Raw genomic sequence first — 25293 nt, forward strand, 5'->3', positions numbered from 1 at the left:
ATTTATAAATTTTTTCTAATATCTGCAACCAGCTTTTTAAATTGACATAATATTAAAACTGTTGGAAGAAATTTCATTTCCAGTATTGTTCACTTCCCATGCCCAATAGGTTTGATGCAATGCTTAAATTGTTGTTATTTGATTTATTTAGTTCTTGAAACTTAATCTGTTTTGGATATACAAAGAGGAATCAAATGTCACTAGAGCCATCAAGAACATTGTACAAAACACTTAAACAAAGGATCATTAAATAAGAGAAGAATGGAAGGGGATCTGTCTTGGATTCTTTTTTTATTTCTGTAATAGATATCTTGACTAAAAGCAGTAAAAAGGATGCTGAAAGTTTGTTTTTACACACATTTCAGGTTACAGTCCATTATGACAAGGGAGTTACAGGAAGATGAGCTTAAGATAGATAGTCACATCAGGTTTTGTCTAGCAGAGTAAAAGAATACACACATGCTCACGGCATTCTGTCATTCTTTTTTGAGTGCTCAAATATTACATAATTTAGTATGACTTGCAGAGGTCTCAAACAGTTTGATGGATCTTGCTATCTCAATTAAATTAAGGCAAATTAGCACAGACATACATACAGGTTGATGCAACATAGACAGTTGCTCGTTGATAGTCTCTTGCCAAGAACTTCTAGATTGTACCAAGTTGAAACCTAACCATTACAGAAGTCGATGATGAAAGATTAATATTTAGTAGCAGGGAATCTATTATTAAATTCATAAAATCAATTCATAATACTTTAAAGGAAAATATACTTTGGTTAACATGTTAATATTCATTGAAGAGTTTTCTGAATATAATAAATGAGGAATATCTTCAAAATGAATTTAAATTGAAAGCTTACTAGAAATATATATTTATGTAAAACATCAATTAGTTGTCTTAGATGAGCATATTGTTCTGAGACTTAATCAAGATGGACTAATGCTACATATATGTTCCACAGGTCTACAGAGATCATGAATTACTTGTGAATTCTCCCAGTCTTATGCATAATAATGTCTTTACTTACATATATATGTATATATACATATATATGTGTATTTATATGCATATATATGTATATATATACATATATATATAATCTTATGAAGGAAAAAATGGGAATCAGTTTTGTAAAAATCTTACTATGTGATATTCTAAATATTGAAGCTTATTTTCAATGCAATTATATGGCATTGACAGTATCTTGCTATGACTAGTGTTTATTCATGTTACCTTTTATTTATTTTTCCTCCATTTTTGTATTTAAATTAGAAAAGATGGGTTTACATGTCAATCAAAGTTCCCTCTCCCTCCCCTCCTCTCCTACCCCTCACTAATACACTACCTATCCCATATTATTTCTGCTCCACAGGGAGAGTGAGGGCTTCCATGGGAGTGGTCTTCTGAGTGTGTCATATCATTTGGGATAGGACGTAGGCCCTCACCTGTGTGTCTAGGCTCAGGGAGTATCCTTCTATGCGAAATGGGCTCCAAAAGTCCATTCCTATGCTAGGGATAAATACTGATCTACTACAAGAGACCCCACAGATTTCTGAGGCCTCCTCACTGAAACCCACATTCATGGGGTCTGGATCAGTTCCATGCTGGTTTCCCAGTGATCAGTCAGGGGGCCAAGAGCTCCCACTTATTCAGGTCAACTGTTTCGATGGATTTCACCAGCCTGATCTTGTTTACTTTGCTTATCACTCTATCTTCTCTGCAACTGGATTCCAGTTCAGTTTACTGTTTAGCTGTTGGTATCTGCTTCTGGATGAAGCTGCTGGATGAAGGCTCTAGGATGGCATGTAAGTTATTCATCAATCTTATTAATTTTTAAATATCATAATTGTTATTTAAGAAAGTGATCTTTCCCAACAATCATGATCAATATGTTATTAATTAATACTTCATTTAACTCAGGAAACTCAAACAGTCAAGCAATTATGTCATATAGCCATTTAAACATTGGCAAAAGGGTTAAAATATATAAAGCAATGTTTTGAAAAAACTACTATTACAATGTAACATTCATTTTGATTAATACTCAACATATATAAATAATGATAGAGAGCATAGAGATCATAAAACCACTTCTCCCCAAAACTATTAGAAAACATAATACATCAAATTCAAAAGACATTAAATGAATACAAAACAACCTGTTGGCTTATATATACTGATAATGAACAACATGGACAGGAAAAATAAGAAAATAATTACAATAATTTTCTTAAAACTTATTTTTATTATTTATGTGTAGGTTTTTACCTACATGTATGTCTGTTGCTCTTCAAGTGTTGAAAGGGCATTGGATACCTCGGTTAAGAACTGTTACATTGATGCTAGGATTTAAATCCAAGTCCTCCAGGAGAGACACCAATTCTCTTAACTACTGCATCATCTCTCTAGACCACAAAATTACATATATAATAGTATTAAAAGATATTATCTTAAAGAGAAATGAGAATAATCCTGAATGCTGAAAACTACAAATTATTTCACAATTAAACTGAAGATGAATATTAATAACTACTGACTTCTATTTATGGATAATATGAATTTATACTCAAAGTTATAATATATTACAGAAAATTTCTTTGTCTTTTTTTGTTTGTTTACAAACATTTTACCTGATTCAATATTGCATTTTTGTTCTTAAAGAACATTCAACAACACAAATTATTTAAAGGATGAAAATATCACTCTTTATATTTATGTATTGCAAACTGAATAAAAACATTGAATAATTAATAAGTGTTATGTAATCACAGATACATATGTTTTAACTAGTGTAAAAGGAAAGAGATTAAATAAATAAATATTTCAAAAAAAATCTGAAATCATTAAATTGATAATCACAGACTATAAAAATGTTAATAAAACTAAATTCATGCATGAAAATGAATGAATTGAATTTTAATTCTTATACTATGTATAAAATTGAACACCCAAGGACGTAAGAAAATAGAAACTATTGTGCTAAAATTGCTGCATGTGAAATTTACAGACAACAAAAGAAAAAAAATCAAATAACATAAATTTTCAAGCTTTTATGCCAAAGTCTACTGACAGCAATAAATGGAAACCTATGTAATGGAGTAATTTTTTTGAATATCAGATGAAGGGTTAATATTCACAGTATGCAATGGAGTATTATGGTTCATGAGCAGAAAGCAACAAAACATGTTCTAAAAATGATAAAAGCTACTAGAAGACGTTTCTATAAGTGAAATATCTTATCAGCCAATAAATACATAAAAATATGCTTAATATCACTTAATATCACAATATTACAAAGAAAAATGACAATAAAATCCATATGGAGATAATTACTTGAAATACAATAAGATGACTGTGCACACACACACACACACACACACACACACACACACACACACATATTTTGTAAATGTGTGAAACAATTGTAAATGTCTCACAGTATGTCTAAAAGACAATCTATAATTGTTTACAAAATAAATAGTAGAGATGTATGATTCAAAAATTCCACTTCAGTTTTTATACTTCAAAGACTTAAAGGTTGAAATCTGTATGCTCATGTTTTTAGAAGGGTCAAACATAATTGTTAAAATTAGCATCCCACTTGTCCATTGACAAGTAAGTGGATAAATAGAACATGGTAAACATATAGCCAGAATATTCTTCAGTTTTGCTTGTTTGTTTTTGTTTTTTGTTTGTTTGTTTGTTTGGTTTTGGTTTTTCGAGACAGGGTTTCTCTGTGGCTTTGGAGGTTGTCCTAGAACTAGCTCTGGTAGACCAGTCTGTTCTTGAACTCACAAAGATCCAAAGATCCACCTGCCTCTGCCTCCCGAGTGCTGGAATGAAAGGCATGTGTCACCATGGTCTGGCTTATTCTTCAGTTTTAAAACACAAGGAATACATAAGAATATTATGACACAGATGTATCTTGAATACATGTGGCATTAAGTTATTCAAAAGCAACACTTTTTTGTTTTTATTTATAAAAGGTACACAGCCAAATAGTGGTGATGCTGCCATTAGCAGATATGTGGTGTTAAAACTTACAATAATTTAAGACGGTATATAGTAATGCTACAGAGACAAACAAGTTTCTAAAGCAGTTTAAACCTTAAAAGAGGTGAGCATGCACAATTACTTCTTTTCATTTCTACTTTTTATATGAATAAATTATAGTTGTCTATATGCCATGGTTATTGTAAGGGCTTATTGAAGTAACATAAGTAATATATTTCTCATACCATGTGATAAGGGATGTCATATCCAATAGCTGCAATTCAACATAGTACCCTGTGTTGAATTACTTATTTGGGGAAGGATTCTGCACTAAAGTTTTTTTTAAATAAGTAGATATTTACCATATAGCTGAGTTTTAATCTTTATAGCAGCTGAGTGAGTAGAAAACTTGTATCATCAGGGGTACACACACACACACACACACACACACACACACACACACACACACACCAGAGTCCATGGTGAAAACTGACATGTTTAGTGATATTTTTTATTATAAATGGCTTAAAGATTGTTTCAGCCATTTGCAGTATTTAAAACAAGTGATGTGAAAGAATCTGTGAAACTTTGAACTCAGTTATTATAGCATTTGCTCACTTAAAGCTTTTAATCTGTTAGACACGGCAAGGAGCAGCAAAGAAAGTGTAGATGTGTAGATTTCCAACCGTGTACATCTTGATGCATCCTAAATAAAAGAGGTTACTTAGGACCAAAGGCTCATGGCTGAACAGCATTTACTGAGGAGCAATGGACACTGATCTTTTTCAAATGGAAAAGATTCTTAAGCTTCCAGGAAATTAGAAAGTGATATAACACAGGTTACAGTGGCTACAAACCTGTACTCTGCAGGAAGCTGCAAACACTTATTCTTCAGTTTTGTACTCATGGGTCAGCTGCTTCAGTTCTCTAAGTCTTCTAAAGATGACAGGAAGATTTCATTTCTAGAAAGGAGAAAGAGTACAAAGAATTTAAAATATTTATGAGACATAGTATGTCTATTTTGATTATGTTGACAAGTATGAGTCATTCATATAATTGTATCATCTTAAACAATGGCTTGGCATAGGCAATTTAAACATTGCTGGGGTTGGGACCAGGCTACTGAAAGTAAGACATGACACACTAAAGTACAAATATCCAACTGAGATGCTCTGTAGCAGTTTAATCTGGCTGGTACCATGGTTTTTCAGTGGCTTTGGAACAACAGGATAAGTACATTCAACACACAGCTCAAAAATAGAAGTTTGTGGTTAATTTGAAGTTGCAAAGCTGTAAACTAACTGATAAACCATTAAAATATGGAATGTGAGAGCTGATTTCTAGTAGCTCAGATAGAAGTAATGAGGACATAAAACTACAAGAAGCCCTTGCCCTAAATAGGACTTCAGGCAAAGGACTCCAGCTGTCCCTGATCTCCATGGGCATATTATTAAAACTAACTTTTTAAAAAAATTTTTATTAGAAAGAAAATTATTTTACATATCAGTCCCAGGTGCCTCTCCTTCCCCTCCTGCCCCCCCCCAACTAATATCCTACCTATCACATATCCTTTCTGCTCCCCAGGGGAAAAACTAACTTTTTTTATATAAAACCAACCTTTTTCTTTGTAAATGTTATCTAACTTCCTGTGATTTCTTGATTACATAATACAGAATACTAACCTTCATTGGGACATAATATGTAAAGTATATCTCAAATACTGTTTTTCTCACTACTCTTTTCAAATATTTTGTTTTTCTTAATTCAAATCTTCAATATTTAGTAGTGAAGTTATGCTCTATATAACTACTATTAATGACTCACAAATTAATTACTCTTTGGAAAACATAAAGCATATACCTAACAATTTATGGTCCCCTAAAGGCAATTTTGTCCCCAGGGATATCAAATATAATGAGATAATATTCAAAGTTAGAATATATTCAATATATTCAAAGTTGAATATATTCAAAGTATTAGAGTAGGTATATGAATATGTAATAATTAAACTTGAAGTAAGGAATAAAAGGTGAGAATTTAGATGACCTCAACAGCTAGGGTTGGATTTGCATAATGCCATAACTAGCTACAATGTGCTCATAACACTGAAATACAATCACCAGAGGTCTGGAGAATACAGATTATCCACTTGAAGTGGGCTATTTGCGTTTATTGATAGGGAAAGGCTAATTTTCTTGGGAGCAGAATGAGGGAACTAGGTGTTTTCCTTAGATAAGCATTTTTTGATACTACAGGGTCTGCAGACTTGTTATTTGTCTATTTGGGTTTTATTTATTTTCCTCTCATGATGTGTCTGAAATAGGTGTCAGCTGCCTTTCTTGCTATCCAACTAGATAGCTGCCTGCTACTGAGTTCAGGGTCTTGATTTGAAGGTATTAATTCAGTGACTTTGTGGAAAAAACATACTTGAAAGCACTTGTTGTGTTAGAGTTTTGCTGGAAAATGTGAACAAATAAATGCTTACCCACAAAGATAGCCCACAGACCACAAATCAAAGACATGAATTGACCAAGCTCCATCTTGAGTAACCAAAGATCTTGTCAGTTTATTTACTGTAATATGGGTTAGACGATTCCTAGAAGAGCAGGGGCCCCTCACATGCAGCTGTATCCAGCTGAAAGCCTAGACTAGCATGTGTGATAGGTGAGGACTCAAGAAATGTATAACATGGGTTATCTCTGCATGGTTTAACAGCATCTCCTCTGGTGTGATGGGAGACTCTCAATGCCCCAGAAATTGTTGTTTGCTTCTTCTTGTTGGGGACTTCATCACTTTTGTTGGTTTCAGGAACATTTTCACCCTTGTGAGATTCTCTCTGTCCAGGAGGGATTTTTTCAAAATGGAGAAAAAAGGTTAAAAATTCTACTTATTTTTGTTTGTGTTAAGTGTATAACCAGTTGAATCATGACCTGTTTTAGATGCATCTTTAATGAATCTTTAAATAACTAAGTTTTAATGTTCAATGATATAAATTAGAGGAGTTTATATTAGCTACTTTAAAGTATTTTTCAACATTACATTTTCTACACTATATTTATTTATATTAAATTTGAAAAGCTTCATTTTCTAAGAAGCCTAGTAGATTCTTTTCTTCATAGGCTTAGAGTTCATAAGATAAAAATGTCTCTTGGGAATTGAAAACAAGTTCTAAAATCAGTAACCCTAGGATTGTGCTTGGAGCTGAAATGTAATATGAAATACAATGAACTGGAAATTAAATGTGTGGCTCAAGGCATGCCTTGGCAAATGCTAGGGTTTTTTCCCCTAATATAATCCATCCATATAAAATAGAATTAATATGACTCCAAAAGTTTATGGTAATGTATTAAGTTCTCATCAAGTATATATGGGTACTGAATATCAAAAATTAATTACTAGGGCTATGTTCAGTACAATTTTAAAATAAAATGAAACTTTGGAAGGCCAGACTCACACTTGTGAGACTCCTTATAAGTGCCTGTACCAAACAGGTGTGGTTTCATTCTTCATGGTTTGACATGTGTATGTTAAGGGTTGGACATAATATTGTACACCTTTAATTTCAACACTTGGAAGGCAGATGCTTACAGATTGTATTAGTTTGAAAAAGAATGACTCTCATGGTGTCATATATTTGAATGCTTATTCTTCAGGAAATAACATTACTTGAGAAGGATAATGAGGTGTGACTTTGTTAAAGTAGGCATGGTCCACTGGAGATAGGATTTGAGGTGTCAAAAACCAAAGCCAGACCCAGTAAACATTTCTTCTCTCTGCCCATCAATCTGGAAGTTGGGCATCTCTAGCACGATGTCTACCTGTATTCTGTCATAATCCCTGCCATGATGACAATGGATTAAATACCTGAAACTGTAAGCAAAATCTGAAGAAATGTTTGATTTTATAAGAGTTATCATATTCATATTCATGGTGTCTCTTTACAACAATATAATACTAAGGCACAGATCTTTACGTGTTTGAGACCAATCTGATCTAAATATAAAGTTCAATGCCAGCAATAGCTATTTAATTGGAACCTATCTAAATTGAATGTTTAATCTATTATTTAGTTTGAGTTGTTAATTCATTTTGAAAACATGTTATTACATCTTATAGAATCTGGACAGTCTGTGGGGCCTCTGGTAGTGGAATAGTATTTATCACTAGTGTACAAATGGACTTTGGGGGCCCATTCCCCATAGAGGGATACTCTCTCATCCTAGACACACAGGAGAGGGCCTAGAACCTGCCCCAAATGATGTCACAGACTTTTGTGATTTCCCATGGAAGGCCTCACCCTTTCTAGAGAGCAGAAGAGGGATGCGGTGGGGAGGGCATGGGAGGATGCAAAGGAGAGGGAACTGGGATTCATATATAAAATAATATTGTTTCAAAAACACCAATGACAGATTATGCTGGAAAGGATGTGGAGAAAGGGGAACATTTCTCCATTGCTGGTGAGAATGCCAAGTTGTACAGTCACTTTGGAAATCAGTATGGTGATTCCTCAAGTAAATGGGAATCAGTTTACCACAAGATCCAGCAATTCCACTTTTAGGCCTGTACCCAAAAGAAGCACATTCATACAACAAGGACATCTGTTCAATAATGTTCATAGCAGCACTATTTGCAATAGCCAGTAACTGGAAGCAGCCTAGATGCCGCTCAACCAAGAATGGATAGAGAAAATGTGGTACATTTACACAATAGAGTACTACTCAGTGGGGGAAAAAAAAAAACATTGGAATCTTGAAATTTGCAGGAAAATGGATGGAACTAGAAACCATTCTGAGTGAGGTAACCCAATCGCAAAAAGACAAACATAGTATTACTCACTCATATGTGGATTTTAGACATAGAATAAGGGATTACCAGCATACAATCCACACTGCCAGAGAAGCTAGTAAACAAGGAGGACCCTAAGAGGACCCTAACATACATGGTCTCCTAGAGAAGAGGAAAGGGTCAAGATCCCCCAAGCAAATTAGGATCACAGGAAAAGAGGGGAGCTAGGAGAATGGGAAGGGGGGAAGAAGAGGAATGCAGAGGACATGAGGGAGCAGAAAGTTTGAGTCAGGGGAAGAATAGAAGATAACAAGGATGGAAATACCACAATAGAGGGAGACATTTTAAGTTTACAAAGAAATCAGGCACTAGGGAAATATCTGGAGATCTCCAAAGATGACAACAGCTAACAATCTAAGCAACAGAGGAGAGGCTACCTTAAATGCCCTCCAAGGAAAATGAGATTGATGACTGACTTATATGCCACCTGATAGCCCTCATCTAGCAGCTGGTGGAAGTAGAAGCAGACACCCATGACTAATGATTGAAATGAACTGGAATCCAGATGCAGACTAGTGAAAGAGCAAAGGGATCCAGACAAGGCTGGTGAAATCTAAATAAACAGCTGACCTGAACATCAGGGAAGTCTTGTTCCCCAGACTGATGGCTGGGATAAAAGCATGGGACTGATCCAGACCTCAAGAACATGTGTTTCAGTGAGGAAACCTCGGAAATCTACGGGACCTCCTGTTCAGTAATTATCCCTAGCATAGGTGTGGACTTTGGGAGCCCATTCCACATAGAGGAATACTCCCTGAGCCAAGACAAGGGGTCAGCCTAGGCCCTATCCCAAGGGATACGATAGACTGTGATGACACCCTATAGAAGGCCTCACCATCCAGGGGGAGCAGAAAGGATATGTGATAGGTAGGGTTTTATTTGGGAGGGATTAGTAGGGGAGGATGGGAGGGAGAAGGGAATTAGGATTGTCATGTAAAACAATCTTGCTTCTAATTCAAATTAAAAAAAAATTGGAAAAAATAAAGAAAAAAGAAAAATTCCTATGCATTGTATCTGCTCAATTCTAAGTATTTTAAAATAAAATGCTATTCACAAATGTTTCAAGATCTTGCTTTTTAAGGTTTTAATGGAAATCAACTGTATTATTTTTAGAATAATTTAATAACAATATCATAAATGTGTTATTAATATAAATATCAACACACTTTATATTAAATAATGAATTAAGCTCCTTAATTTTGGAACAATATTTCTTCCACACTTTTTGAGCATGTTCGAAAATAAGAGCAGTTATAGCCTCATGAATATTATAAATATTGACTTAAGGTTTTTCAGACTGTGTATGCATTATGATTACACTATATTGTATAATTAGTATTGTATAATTGCATAATTGATTTGTATCGACACTGAAATTTCATCACCATTGTCATATTATAACATTTTTATTCCCTTTTAATCTATGGAATTCTCATAGTCATGTCTTGCCTTATTTCTTGTTAATGCAGGATAAGGGTTTTGGAAAAAATCAGGGTTACATATTTGGACTTAAGTCCTTTGAAGTTATCTTTAATTTTGCCTGTTTCTACACACATAAAAATATCTCATTTTTGGATTTTTGATCAACATATTACTCTTTAATTTTAAGTTTACCCTTCTTAAATAATTACATGAGAATACTGTATATACAGAATTTCAAAACTTTTTATTTCCCACACACTCCAAAAAAGTAACACACACACACACACACACACACACACACACACACACACACACATTTTTAAACACTGTCTTCTGAGTCCAATAAGCTCTTATTTTATATCTATTTGCTTAGGGCTCACAACCTGATATTGTTAACTTATTAGGAGCTTTATCCCTCTATGCAGCCATTAATTGCCTATAATTCTTCATCAGGTTTGAAGCTTTGTGATATTTCCACTGTCTAAGTTGGAATGTCAATTACTGCTATGACTATGCAGTTCTATATCAGGCAACCATAATGTTAAGATTTCATGGGTGTAGTATTCCAATCATATTTATAAGAATAAAGTGTAGCAGTTATCTGTGGCTTCTGGCTTTTCACCACCTCTTCTAAATTGGTTCCTAATAGTGTGATATTGTAGTTGCATTATGTTTGAGAATCTTTAAGTCACTTACTTTCTGCACAATGACCAGTTGTAGACCCTTGCATTAGTTACTGTCGATTGGGGGAAAAGCATATTATCTGATGAAGTTTGAGAAATGGGGTGTCTAATGATATAATGAGAAAAGCATAGGGGTTCATTTCACACTATGTCATCCTGTTTCCAGAGTTGGCCTGTACTTTGGACCCTGGTGACTATAATATAGATATTAATTCTTTTGAGCTATTAGGATTTGGATTAACTTCTAATTAATGGTAGAACAAGTAGTTCTTGAAGGCGTCCCACTGATCTTAAGTCTGGAACTTTTTCTAACACAAAAGTACAATATGCCTGTGCAGTAAATTCAGAGAGTGTAGGACCCAAACCAATGAGGTACATAATCAAAATGAAGGTTCTAATGTGTATGTGATCACTATCAATGTTCAGAAAACAGAAAAAGAACAGTGATTATAAACGTAAAACAGAACATCTGAGGGAACAGATCACAGTTGGAAAAGCAAAAATCCCACCACAACAGTCAGATTATTCACTTTAATATGAATGACTATGAGGCTTCTATGGATTAAAAAGAGGTAAAAGTGCATTGGGGTATGACAATTGGTGATGAATGTTCAGTGTCTGTCCCGCGCGCTCTGTATTTCTCGCCAGCAAGAAATCATACACGGGACACTCGGATCCTTCTGCAGACAAGCTTTAATGCATCTTGAGAGTGGAGAGCATAAGCTTCCCAGAGCGGAGACGCCAAGCCAAGAATCCCGTCCCCTAATAAAGGCTGGCAACCGCCGCCTCGGACGTGTCACCCCATGATTGGCTGCAGCTCATCCGGCCATATGACGCCACGGAATAGGCAGAGATCAAGGAATGGAAAATTACCCAGCGCCTGCGCAATAATCTTGTTTACATTCGGTGCCTGCCGGATGCAGGCGCCATCTTGTAATGGAGAATGCAGGGACGGCTCCCTACAAGTGTCACCATAAATAAACAACAACAAACAACAATAACAAACAACACAAAGTAGCATACAATTCTTGGGAATTTTCCTTCAAATTGTTGGTCAATGGAATCCAAGAGACTCCCCGAAACAGTACAAGGTATTGTCAGTGTCTTTTGTTTCAATTCAAGAAAAAAAAGAAGATGGTAACACATTACTGAAAACAACATATACTTTTGACACATGATTTGGAGGAATTAAGCTAGAAGTGATACAGGAGCCTCCACATTGAAGATTAGATCTCATAATATCTGAAAGTGCTTTGCAATCTGCCAAAGTAGAGTATCAGTCAATAGTCTCACTTTGTTTTGAATTCCACAGAACACAGCCATAACCAGCATAGTAAGATATTCCTAGGGACCAATAGTAACACTTAGATACTGAGGCTAACCAATCAAACCAATCACATCTAATTGGACTTAAGACACACAAAATAGGAGAGAATTCATGCCTGGTACTGTAAATCTACCTGTTCAACTATCCTTTATGGGTGACACTCTGGGACCGAGAGGAAAATGTACTACCACAACTTGCTAAAATCTATAAAATTTCTAACCACAACTTAATACTTATTTTTATACCATAGATAAGTTTTTTTTCTTAGCCCTCATCAAAGAAGCAAATTTCATAAAAAAAACAAGACAACTGGGAATTAAGAGTAACCCATGTTCTACTTTTGCAAAGAACACAATGATACAGAAATCAAGGCATTAACAACTCAGTGTCTAGGGACACAGGAAAACTCCAGACCCCATCCTGGAGACCTTGGAGCCCTGGAAAAGTCCTTTGTTGTCCTTGCAGAGCATGACCCTACCAGGGAACACCCACATTTATTTGTTTCCTCATATCCACTCAATGGGCTTTTGACTGTACCTAGCCCCCAGAAATAGATTTTTAAAAACATCAGAAGATCCAGAATATCTACAGGGAAATAGTGTTTTAATAGCATGGTTACCTAAACAAGACCTATATAGTGACAACAACGGTTGATAGTTCACTGTGGATGGGATCTATATCACAATGTCTTATCCCTAGATGAAGGACTATAGGCATATAATTTATTCTGAGAAAGAATCAGTCTTCTTTGAGAAGAACTCACTGATAGTTTATGAAATTCCAGTACTCAGTCCTGAACAAATACAAATAGGAACAACATTAATGTCTTCAGCAGACTATTTACATGTAAAAATGTATGTGCACTATGTAAGTGAAAGAAGAGGTCTTGCGTTTGGCAGGTCTGGAGTAAGGGGAAACCAAATGGACTGAGTAATGGTGAAAATCAGACACTGAGAGAAATAATATTTTCCAGATGATTCATTTACTTATTTCACTTGGGAAGGAAGTCAACAAATGCAAATATATTTCTTTTAAAAAATTGAAGCATAACTTGTCATCAATTTACAAGTTTTTGACAGAACTTTTAGTTTTACTTATTATAATTTTAGGAGGTTGGAATAGAATCTTTGTGTTTGATTACTCTAGAAAACATTCTATACGTATTACATTTATTCATTAAGGCACGTATTTTCTGCTTTTAAAAAAAAGAGCAATTAAAGCTTTGGTGCAAAGATTGTCCTAGCTAAATTCATAGAAATTTTATGTGAATGATGAAACATATCGAACTGTTCCTAAATTTATTAAACCATGTTCTTTGTGATTAATAAAAATTAATTTGATGAAATGAGTTTGTAATGAGTTGAGGCTGCATCGTGAATTTGGCTATTATTTCTATTTGATTATATATTAAACTACCATCTCATGCCTAATGTCACTATTTATTATTTTGATTATTATTATGCTTCTGGGAACATAAAAGCAAACAGATTCTAAAAGTTCTAAAAAATGTGGTTTTCAGGAAAAAGAAACAGGTAATACTAGGACATTTTGCTTCTAGAAACTAAAAGTTTTCTTTAAAATTATTGGTGTAGAAGCCAAAGTAAAGTAATAGCTTATTGATTATAATTATATAATAGCTGCTATGTCCATGTAAGGAAGGTTTTAGGTTTATGCATATTGGTTTTTATGTACCTATGCATAAAGGCATATGCTGGATAAAACTTATAAAGATATATGGAACTTAAAGTACAAACCATACTGAATATACTAAATTGAACAAAGCAATCTATGCAAAACAACTAGCAAACATTTATTGGAGAATAAACACTAAGCATATTTATGTGATATTTTAAACTGTACCTGACATCATGAATAGCAGGTTGCATCAGTTAAGTCTTGTACATATTCTATTTTCAGGGGAGAGTTCTTTTTTTTGTCTATTGTACATTTTATATTTTTTCTTTCCATTTTTATTTAAATTAGAAACAAGATTATTTTACATGTCAATCCCAGTTCCCTTTGCCTCTCCTCCTTCCCTGCCCCCAACTAACACCCTACCTATCCCATATCCTTTCTGCTTCAGGTGAGAGTACTAATCTGACCTTTCTAATGGTAATCTGGTGGGGAATATATGTATTCTGATTTCTGATTCTTAGAATTTAATTCAAGCAAGAAATTAAAAAAATGCTTGCAAGTGAATATTGAAACTCACTATACTTGACAAATACCTTCATATTGTCTTTTAAGATGCTGAATTTTGCTAAAATATATAAACATTAAAAGTGCATCGGAATAATGATTTCTAGTACATTTCCTAACATAGTTATGAATACTTACAATTCATAGATCCTTTTCTATATTCTAGAAGATTTATGGTTGAAAAGTATGTATTCAAGTAACTGAGTAGTTCATTTCTATTGGTTTCTATAAAGATTATAGGTTATATGCATATATATATTATATATTAATTTTCTTCTTAATTTGTTGATAAGAAAACTTCCTAACAGACATATGCTGATTTTCTATGAAAAAATATTCACACACAATGATTTTAGCAGCATATCTTTACATAACATGGTTCATAAAAAATGAGCCCAGTACCTATGAATTTTTCAGATGCAGATCCTCAGAAAATGTCATGTTAACAACACAAACAATGCTTTGGTGTACAGCATGGTGTCATGAAAACAACACTCCCAGTCAGAGGTAACCTATGAACTGCATGTACTTGAGCTCATCTATTACCTTGTGTCAGTGAAAGCATGTCTCAGGCAGAAATGAGAGACCCAGGGAGTCACCATCAAAGCTCCGCTTCTTTTGATTTGCCGATGATGACTGATTTCGTGATACTGCGACTTGTAAGGTCCTGACTTGAAAATCTGTTCTCTGTGTGGGCTCAATATTGAGCAAAAACACTTTTATAACTATGGGCTACCTCTTTCAGCAGAGGGGTTACCAAATAAATACATTCAGATTAAAAAACATAAGCAACCTTTCCAGCACTTTTAATTAGTTGTAAAATTAATGTACAACAACAATGTACACAAAGTTATTGTTGAAGGCACAGAGGTGTTTAAGTTTATTTTCATTGAAAATCTACTGAGAGCTGACATTTGAATCCTGATTGGAAGAGTCTTAGGAAAATTCTCAAAAAGATATTTTAAACAAGCCAAAAAGCAAATGTCTGGGCAATGGTGTCACACTTTTGTTTAAGAACTCTCCTATAATACAAAAGTTATCATAGAGTTCAAAGAACTTTTGTTTGGGACCTGTAACTATCAATATTGCCTGAGCTGTAAATTTAAAGTTAAAAAGTTAGCCTAAATTTGCATAAATATTAATATGTATATGTTATAACTAAGCAATTATTTAACAATTATTAATTCCATAAAAGGGCAACAGATAGGTTTATAAAATACCACTTACTATTTATGCCCATTCACATGAAATTCTTTAATCCCTATCTTAGCAGAAATTATCTAAATTTTATAATAAATTCCTTTAAACAATTAATTATCTATTTGTGTGTCCAGGTGTGCATGAATGAGTACAACATATTGTAATCTGTCCTTATCTTCAATAATGTGGGTCCTGGTTCCATTCCTGGTTAGAATTTCTAGAATCTTCCAAACACAGTCTTTGTTATGTTATAGTTTATATAGCTTTTGAAAAACTCAGCCTTAATCCTTGTGAATGAATAGGACCCATCCAGGACTCTAAAGCCCTACAGTCATTGCAAGTACATATTTGATGTACTTTGAAGGCTACTTGAAAATATCTCTGCAATTCTTTGGGTCTGATTTAAAATCAGCACTACTGAACAGTTACTTAATGTATCTGAGGATATAGATAAATGATTTATCTGTAGGAACAGGAATGACAGTATTAGGGCTTGATTGTGAAATGCCCTCTTAGACTCATGCTTGAAATTAATTAAGAAAGAAGGCAGCAGTTGTTAGTCCACTGACGGTTCTTAGTTGGATTGTAGTGTATTATGTATGTAAAGATCCGAAAAGAATTAAGCCTAGTAAAAATTTAAAGTATACAATTGATACCAGAGGGATTTAAATTGCAAATTGGGGATGTCAATGAGACACAATCCGAGGTATGTCTGAGAAACAGTTGCTATTCTTGGGGTTTGACTGAATTTCCCATTTCCTTTCCTTTCTCTTAACATTGTTCAAAGAGAAATTATCACATTCAAATAAAAGGAAAATGCAAGTGGCACCTATGCTTATAATCTGTTTAATTTTAAAAGAAATACATATCAAACAATATCATGGACCACAGACCTGAATACATTATAGTCTATATTTGTTATCAGAAAACATAAAAGATACACTGTCATGATTTTCACATTCATCTTTGAGGGCAATGATTATTATAATTTATATTCTCACAGTTTTTTGAGAAATTTCAATCCCTAGCACTGTAAAATATAAGAATACTCTTCTGAAACTTCACAATCCATAGAATGTCACCTTACAAAGCAAGGAGTGTCATTATAAGATCAAACACTTACAGATTTAGTTGTTTATTTATTTATTTATTTATTTATTTATTTACTGATCACTTTCTTACATGTGTATGAATATACATATATAGTATTGCTGGTATGTTTGAATGTTTGTATGTATATGTACACAATTCATGTGTGGGCATAAAAGGCAGAGATTTGATGTTGAGTGTTATCCACAATTAATATTCCCATATATATTGAGGCATATTATTCTACTTGAACAAAGAGTTCAAGTAGAATTCATCTATTGTTCTCATATAGCCATCCAGGTTGCTACTGGGATCCATCATCATTGCCTTCCCTGAACTGCAATTTAACTCTGTGCAATGCATACCCACCATTTCTATAGGTGGGAAAGTCAACTCTATTCACCACACTTTTGTAGTATATATGTCTTATACCCTCTGGGCAGTCCCTTCAAATACTATAAACAATTATTTGTAAATAATCTTCTATTTTAAGTAAAACAATTTATACTATAGGATATGCTTTTTCCCTAGAAGTTAAATACATAGAATACTAACCATAAAAAATAAATAAAAATAAATTTTCATGTTATAAGACTTGAAATGAGTTGTAGTGATAAAACTTATCTGTGATGAATAAATCTAAAAGTGTTTTCTTTTAAGACATCACTGTTTTTCTTTTTCTAATTTAACAATTCTCTTAAAATGGTCTAAATATATTTAGAAACCATAACAAAAATTGTATGAGAGCTCTGGGAGTTATTTTTAGAAATATGAATTCTAAACCTAAATAGCATTATACTGAAAGGTTAATAAATTCATACAGCATTTGCAATAAACTAAAATATACTTGATTGTTCATAACTATTAAGTTCACAATCAGCACGCAGTCGAATGAGCTTTTTGAGTCATTGTGCACACATTGTAACCTGAGCTGGGATGTTAATGGTTTTACTCAAATTATGAATGCTCCACTGCAGAACATAAGACAGACTTCATTATAGATGAGTAGGCTTTATTAAACAGCAGCAAATTTTTACTTAAAATGTCCTTGAAGTTCTACTCTATGTGAACTTTCCTATACTTGGAATACTTCTGAACCTCATCATTTAAGTAAAGCAAGAACGACATAATATTCCACTTTATAGTCAGGCTACTACATTTCTTCACATTCTTTCTTGTGGTATCTAAATTTAATTTGGAAATATCCATTTTAATTTTAATAATATGCGATACAAATTATGTGATATATAATAAAATCTAATGCCACTTACCTAATAAATATGCATAATCACACTTATCTCTACCCTTTTTTGTTTTAAAATGCAAAAATACACTGAGAATTATATTCAAAATATATAAAAGTGGACTTAATAAAGATTCCTAAGAGGAGTTGAAAAGCCACGAATAATAAGTCTACCATTTGCAAATTCTCTGTGGTAAGCAATTTAGTAGAGGCATCTCAGTGGTGTGTATGTGTGTGTAATCTCCCAATTAATATCAGTCTTCTTTTTTGACTTTCTTTTCTTCTTTTTTTTTTCAGTTTTATGAGACATTTTCTCCCTATGTGGTCTTGGTAGTCTGTAACTCACTTTATAGAAAAGGAATGGCTTCATACAGATTTCCAACCTGCCTCTGTCTTCTGAGTCCTGGGATTAAATGTGTTTACCACCATGCCATCTAGATTCTATTTTCATGCTTAGCTGCCTTTGTATGGACATGAGTATTTTGGTTGGCTTTTTCAGTCTGACAAAATATTTCCTGTTTTTTTCATCTAAATTCCCCATGAGCCATGCCTTTTTTTAATTTTTGTAAACTATTATTATTTCCTTTAACTCTGACAATGAAATACATGAGCCTGAAATAAACTATGTGTGTTCTCAAAGAAACTACTTCAGGAGACAGAAGCACTGTGTGTAGAACAGACTCAATATACCTGTTTTTCATATGCTCAAAAGGATTCTGTATTTGGAATGTAAAAAGGTAACACAAAAACTTAAAATGCTAAGATCAGATTTCAGTGCCATTAATAAATTTAATGAAGCACATTCACATAAATTGCTATTGGCATTTTAAAGTCAACATTTAAAATTTAGTACCTTCATAGTGTATATTTACAGATCTGTCTAGTTTCAACATTTGAAGAATACTGTGTGTCTCTCTTTATCCTCTGCCAAACACAAAGCTACTTTTTTTCTTCTGAAAATAATAATTATCAGTCAATATGTATAATTAAACTCTTAGTTTTGAGATCATTTAATACTGAAATTAAAATCAGCATTCATGTCAATATAATAGCTATACACCAATAGATACAATTATAAAAAATATATTTTAAATGTGACATTCCTTAGTCTTAAAATTTGCACTTTTTCCATGGGGAATAACAGGTAGTTTTCTTTAATCTTTTAAAAATAATTTTAGTTAAAAAATGAGATAAATTGTCAACTAATTTTAAAGCATGATATATATTATTGCAACCAATAGGCAGAATATTTTGCATTTATTTGTAGAAATTATGCACATGTCAATTAATTTAATTACAGTCAAATATTGTCAGGCAAATGGCAAGTTTCACATATTTTATAACAATTGTGTTATATATGGGGAATACAGCTCTCTTTCTTTGTGCATGTAATTTCATACATTTTAAGTTTGTTTGGGTGTCTAAAATGAGTTTCATTATTGTGAATCTTCTCAGAAACTTGCCTTGTGATGCTGTGGTAATTGCTGCCAGAACACTTCTTGATGATGATTAATAATTAGGGTCTCATCTAGTACTTCTCTTTTTAAAAGACCTTTATCAACATTAACACTTCTGACCTTTTTAATTGCAAGGATTAAAGCTAGAAATTGCTGGTTATTAATGTTCTGTACTTTCAATTCCTGAGGCTTAAAATAATGTTTGCTTTCTCAGTTGAATTGAGAAACTTTACCTTTCACTGAGCAAGCCTGACTTTAAATGGACAGCTTAGTGGGTTATTAATTTGATATGCACTACCCTTTCTGCTACAATTAAAAGCTCCTCAGTGTTTGCTTAATCATCCTTGATGCATGTATGTTGTTTTAATTATAGATTTTTGATTGAGCCTCACACACATGCACACCTCTTATTAGAGAAAGCAAGGACTATTTCTAGGGTAGTGTGCATTTCTTTTGTTTACACAAAATTCAGATTGCATTTTTTGCATTTGTCACTCAAAACTCAGAAAGAATGACAAATGATGTAAAACTATATTGAGAATGCCAAGCTCTGCTTTACAATTAATGTTACTTTTGGTATGTAATTTATCAATTAGGCAAGATGTGTTTTGCTCATTTCTAGAGAATAATGAAAATAATGTGGTTTGACTTTTTAAAAAAAGATTTAATGACATTACAGGGAAGAAAACAATTCAGAGGAAAAGTAGATCTGTGGCCAGAATATAATATAATTTAAACTTGAAATTGCCATTCACGTGTATTTTTGCTGTGTATAATGTATATATAATATTATTTTATATACACACCTAACAAATATCTATCTATCTATCTGGAATGCATACACATATGTAAAAATATATATCAGCTCTATGTTAAAATATTATATTACATCATAACAAAGTTTTATTATCAACCCATGAACAAACTAAACCTTTTATCTCATTTTTTATTCATCATCTGCATGATAATAACTGGAGGCTAAAACCATGGTCACATCTTCATTAATTTATCTGCAGATGTGATAAAGAAATGAAATAGACTAACCATAAAGTTGGTGCACAGAAGCGAAGAATCTCTTTTGTTCTTAAAATACAGAACTTATTCTCACCTAATCATTTTAATTTAGATATGAGCATCTCCTATGGTTCTCATCATTTGATCATGCAAATTGTGAATCTGTAAGGCAGTTCTAGGGAAAATTCTTTCCTTGCTAAAGACAATGCATTTGGTTATGTATACACAGCTAGAAACATTTTCACACCACAGCTTATGCTTTGGTGATTAACCTCTTATTGGAATTGTACATTGTGAGTAATGATGTGCTACTTTCTTTCAAGCTACAAGGAAGTCCTAGAATAAACTTTATCTATGCTTTTACATTTTGTATCTACACTTCGGTTTTGTTTTCTTTTCAAAACACACTGAATTAAACACACTGTCCTCCTAATTAGTCTTTATTCAGTATCAATCTGACACTCTCACCCTAAATCCAGTGTAAAGCAGAAACAGTTTTGCTATATTTTAGAGAACTGCTATCAATGAAAATGGAGTGTTTTTTTTTTTTCCTAAGACAAAATGTCTTAAGGCTGCCAAAAAATTTGTTTTTCTTTGCACATCATATTTTAAACACTAAATGACATTTTCAAATAGGAATTCCTTTTTGAAAATGTACATGCAGTAACATCTTAAGAGACAGAAAATTTTTAGCAAATACAGTCAACAAACATAAATATGTAAAACTTTTCATTTCATTATCTCTTTGCATTAATGTCAATAAAGAAAATTTCAAAATAAGTGGAAAAAGAAATAAATAGGAAAGCAATATGTGAATGGAAGCTTACCTTCCTCCTACTGATCTTACCTTATAGGCTCAACTTGAATAACATCACTGCAGAAATTATAATTACATCACTTTTTTATGGGGAAATCTTACTTAAAATATTTCATTATAATTTGAAATATGAAGTACAAAATATAAATAAATAAATGTATTACTATAAACATTACAAATATATTTATAAATATCACTGTTTTCAGATATTTATTGGAGCTAAAATTATAACAATAAGTAACATCATACAAATATGAAGCATGTGGCTGTCTCTTATTCTATATTAAACATTATTTGGTCAAAAATACCTTAAAGTGCCCATAAAGCATAACCATACCTATATTATTCTGAAAGAGTTTCCCAATGTAGTTTAGATTTCCAGTAATCTTCAAATACAATTCATATTTAAGTCAAAAATGCATATTTATAGTCATACTAAAAAAAGGTTGGAAGACATAATAACCACAATTTCCAAAACTAGTGCCAGGCACCAAAAATTACTCCCTTTGAGTTCAATAGTGTGGATATTACATTTAAAAGTCTATAGTTCAATACAGGAATAACTCAAGTACTTAGATATAAAGATATTATTGCTTTTTCACGTTATATGCTATAGTGTCTTGAGTGTATCTGCTTACTGATTCATAGGTAAAGACCCAGGTTTCAGGTAAAAGAAAGACTTTTGTATTAGTTTACAAGTGGCTGTGCTGGTCCTGTGTAACCTCTTTTTTAAAGCTGTGGCAGCTCAATACTAGAGTCACTGAGATTATTTACAAATAAAATCTTGAATACTTGCAACACAAATGGGCCTTTATTCTTTAAACAGATGCATTAGCACAGTAAAGAAAGGTTCTGAAATATTTTCAAACTTTTGAATCCTCCAACTCAATTCTATACACAAGAGTTTTTAAGCTTTTTCTGCCTTTGACCCATTTTCACCCAAGCAAGTATTACATTACTCCAATTACATGAGTATGTCAGACAGAAATAAAGTGATGTATGATAGTTAGACAATGAGAAATTTTTTCTAACATTTATTTGATAAGAAAAGAATTATAAATTTATAAAGATGAGGCAAATTTACATACAATTTAGATAGATATGCTTCATTATTTTATAAAAAATTTAACTAGTTAAATATTTGATAATGCAGAATGTACAAAATTGTCAGCATTTTCTGAGTTAATCTTTATTTTGATTTTATTATCATTATCATTGCTGAGAATACTAGTTCAAGTATATAAAGCCTGAAGAAAAATTATGAAAACATTTTGGGAAGTCTCTGAGATTTCTATCTTCAAACAAACAAAAATTCACTTAATGACTTCTTTTATGAATCTAAAGTCAGCAAAATGAGCAACAATATTTAAATTAAATAATATAACATAATACAATGAAACTATGCTCACTTGGTAAATATAGAAAATTGTGGTAGAAAAATATGAATTTGACCATATATAAATAAGACATGTGTCTACAACACTAGAATATTCTATGCACAATGAAACATTGCAGTTTATAACATAGAAGAGTATTCTTTTTTTTCTCATCTGAGTTATTTCAAGGGCTAAGTGGTGTGCCTGTAATATTCAAGGCAAAGTGTAGGTACAGTTCATACCTTTGCAACAGGAATGAACACTATTGGAAAACACCTTAGAATAATTATATTGCTTGATTCTGAATTAATTTTGGTTGTTAAATATCCAAGAACTTTTAACACTGCCAAATATTTCATAGACTTCTTTAGCTATAGTACAACATATGGTGTTGTGACCCAAAGTTGAGGTAGGTCCTACATGATATTTTCAACTGCCACAGTGTATCATAGGTCTTTTAAAGGCTCTAAAGTCATCCTGAAAACTAAGGAAGCAAGTTAGATATAAATAATATTATCACATTGTCATTTAAGACCACACAAAAATTTTATATGTAAATTGTTAATACTTGAAATTCAGATAGCTTCTGAGAATACACTATGGGTAGAAGATTGTGTGTCACTGTCTTGACATCCGGATGTTAAAGTTATTGTTACACTGGAAGAGACATAAGTGATGACTCACCATGCAGTTAAATAGTTGAAACTGACACATAAGAATGCATATTCAAACTATCTAGAAGAGCTGGTGAATAAGCAATAAGTGCTTCTATTTTCTTTATAGACATTTAAGGCAGAGGGCTAGATGGCAACTTCCACTGAGATAAATGTCACCTCAGGAAATACATCTAATTACAACCTCAGATTAATTGCCTAAATTTAGTATTAAATGAATCAATCAATGTTCAGCCTCTTTAATTTCATGTTTTATTGGTTTTCTCTGATATAGCAAAGTATGATATACATTAACTACTATTACTAGAAATCAAGCTGGTCTTGCAAATGGTTGGTAAAGAGGCTACTGTGAAATTTTGAAATGTCATCTCAATTTTCACAATTCATTATGAAGTTCTAATATTTTCAAATGTTTTCAGATCCAAAAGAGACTGCATGGGTGAAAAAAAAGGACACTTCCAAGAGATATAAAGCTATGTTCAAATGATTTTTTTCTTTTTTTATTATTTGTACATTCCAACCCCAGGGTCCCCTCCTTCTCTTTCTCCCTCCTCCCCTCTTCATCCCATTCCACCCCTGATTTGCTGCTCAGAGGGAATGAGTCCTCCCTTGGAGAGTCACCAAAGTTGGGGATACCAAGTTGATGCATGGCAAAGCCCCTCTGCCCTGAATCAGGCTAGGCAAAGTATCCCAACATAGGTAATGGCCACCAAAAACCCAGTTCATGGACCCAGGATGGGTCCTGGCCCCACTGCTAGCCCCCTCAACAGATGAAGGCCCATAGCCATCACCCACATTCAGAGCACCTACTTCTGTCCCATGCAGATTCTCCTGCTGTCAGTCCAGAATCAATGAGCTACCTAGGCATATTCAGCTGTTTCTGCAGTTTTCCCAATCATGAACTGGATCCTCCTTGCTCATATGATCTCTCCTCTTTCTCTTAAGCTGAACTCCAGGAGACAAGTCCAGTGCTTGTCAGTGGATCACTACATCTTCTTCCATCAGTTATTGGAAGTTGATTCTATGAAAGCAGTTAGGGTGGTAACTAATCTGATTACAGGGGAAGGACAGTTCAGTTCAGTCATCCTCTCTACTATTCCTAGCTGTGGTCATCCTTGTGGATTCTTAGGAGTTTTCCTAGCACCAGGTTTCTACCTAAGATCATAATCGCTCCCTCTATCACAATATTTCTTTCATTGTTCCCTCTCAGGCCCTCTCCCTATTTGGCTATCTCAATCCCAGTCAATAAGACAAAAGGGCAGCCTATCAAATGGGAAAAGTTCTTCATCAACCCCACATCATACACTAATATTGAATATATATATATATATATATATATATATATATATATATATATATATCTCAAGGAACTATACATCAAAATATCAAATAATCCAATTAAAAATGGGGTATAGACCTAAACAGAATTCTCAACAGAAGAATTTCAAATGGCCAAATTGCTCAACACCCTTAGTCATCAGGGAAATGCAAATCAAAATGATTCTGAGATACCATCTACACCTGTCAGAATGGCTAAGATCACAAATATTGATGAGAGCTTATGCTGGAAAGGATATGGAGTAAGGGGAACATTTCTCCAATGCTGGTGGGAGTGCAAATTTGTACAGCAACTTTGGAAATCATTATGGCAGTTTCTCAGAAAATTTTGAATCAACCTAGCTCAAGACTACAAGCAATACTACTCTTGGTCATATGTCCAAAATAATCACAATCATACAGCAAGCATATTTGCTCAACTCACTGACACCATTCTGTTCAATAAATCTTTCCGCCAAAAGCAGCCGGAGCCCTACCACCATGTGTGTGGTCTCTGACAGCCGCCCGAGTTTTGCACACCGCGTGGATGGACAAAATAATATAGAGACATACTAGGTACAAAGCTGCTTGATCAATGACTAGGATTCTCTTCTGTTAGCTCAGTCATACATCT

Source organism: Cricetulus griseus (genome assembly GCF_003668045.3).
Source record: "Cricetulus griseus strain 17A/GY chromosome 1 unlocalized genomic scaffold, alternate assembly CriGri-PICRH-1.0 chr1_1, whole genome shotgun sequence".
Classification (NCBI taxonomy): Eukaryota; Metazoa; Chordata; class Mammalia; order Rodentia; family Cricetidae; genus Cricetulus; species Cricetulus griseus.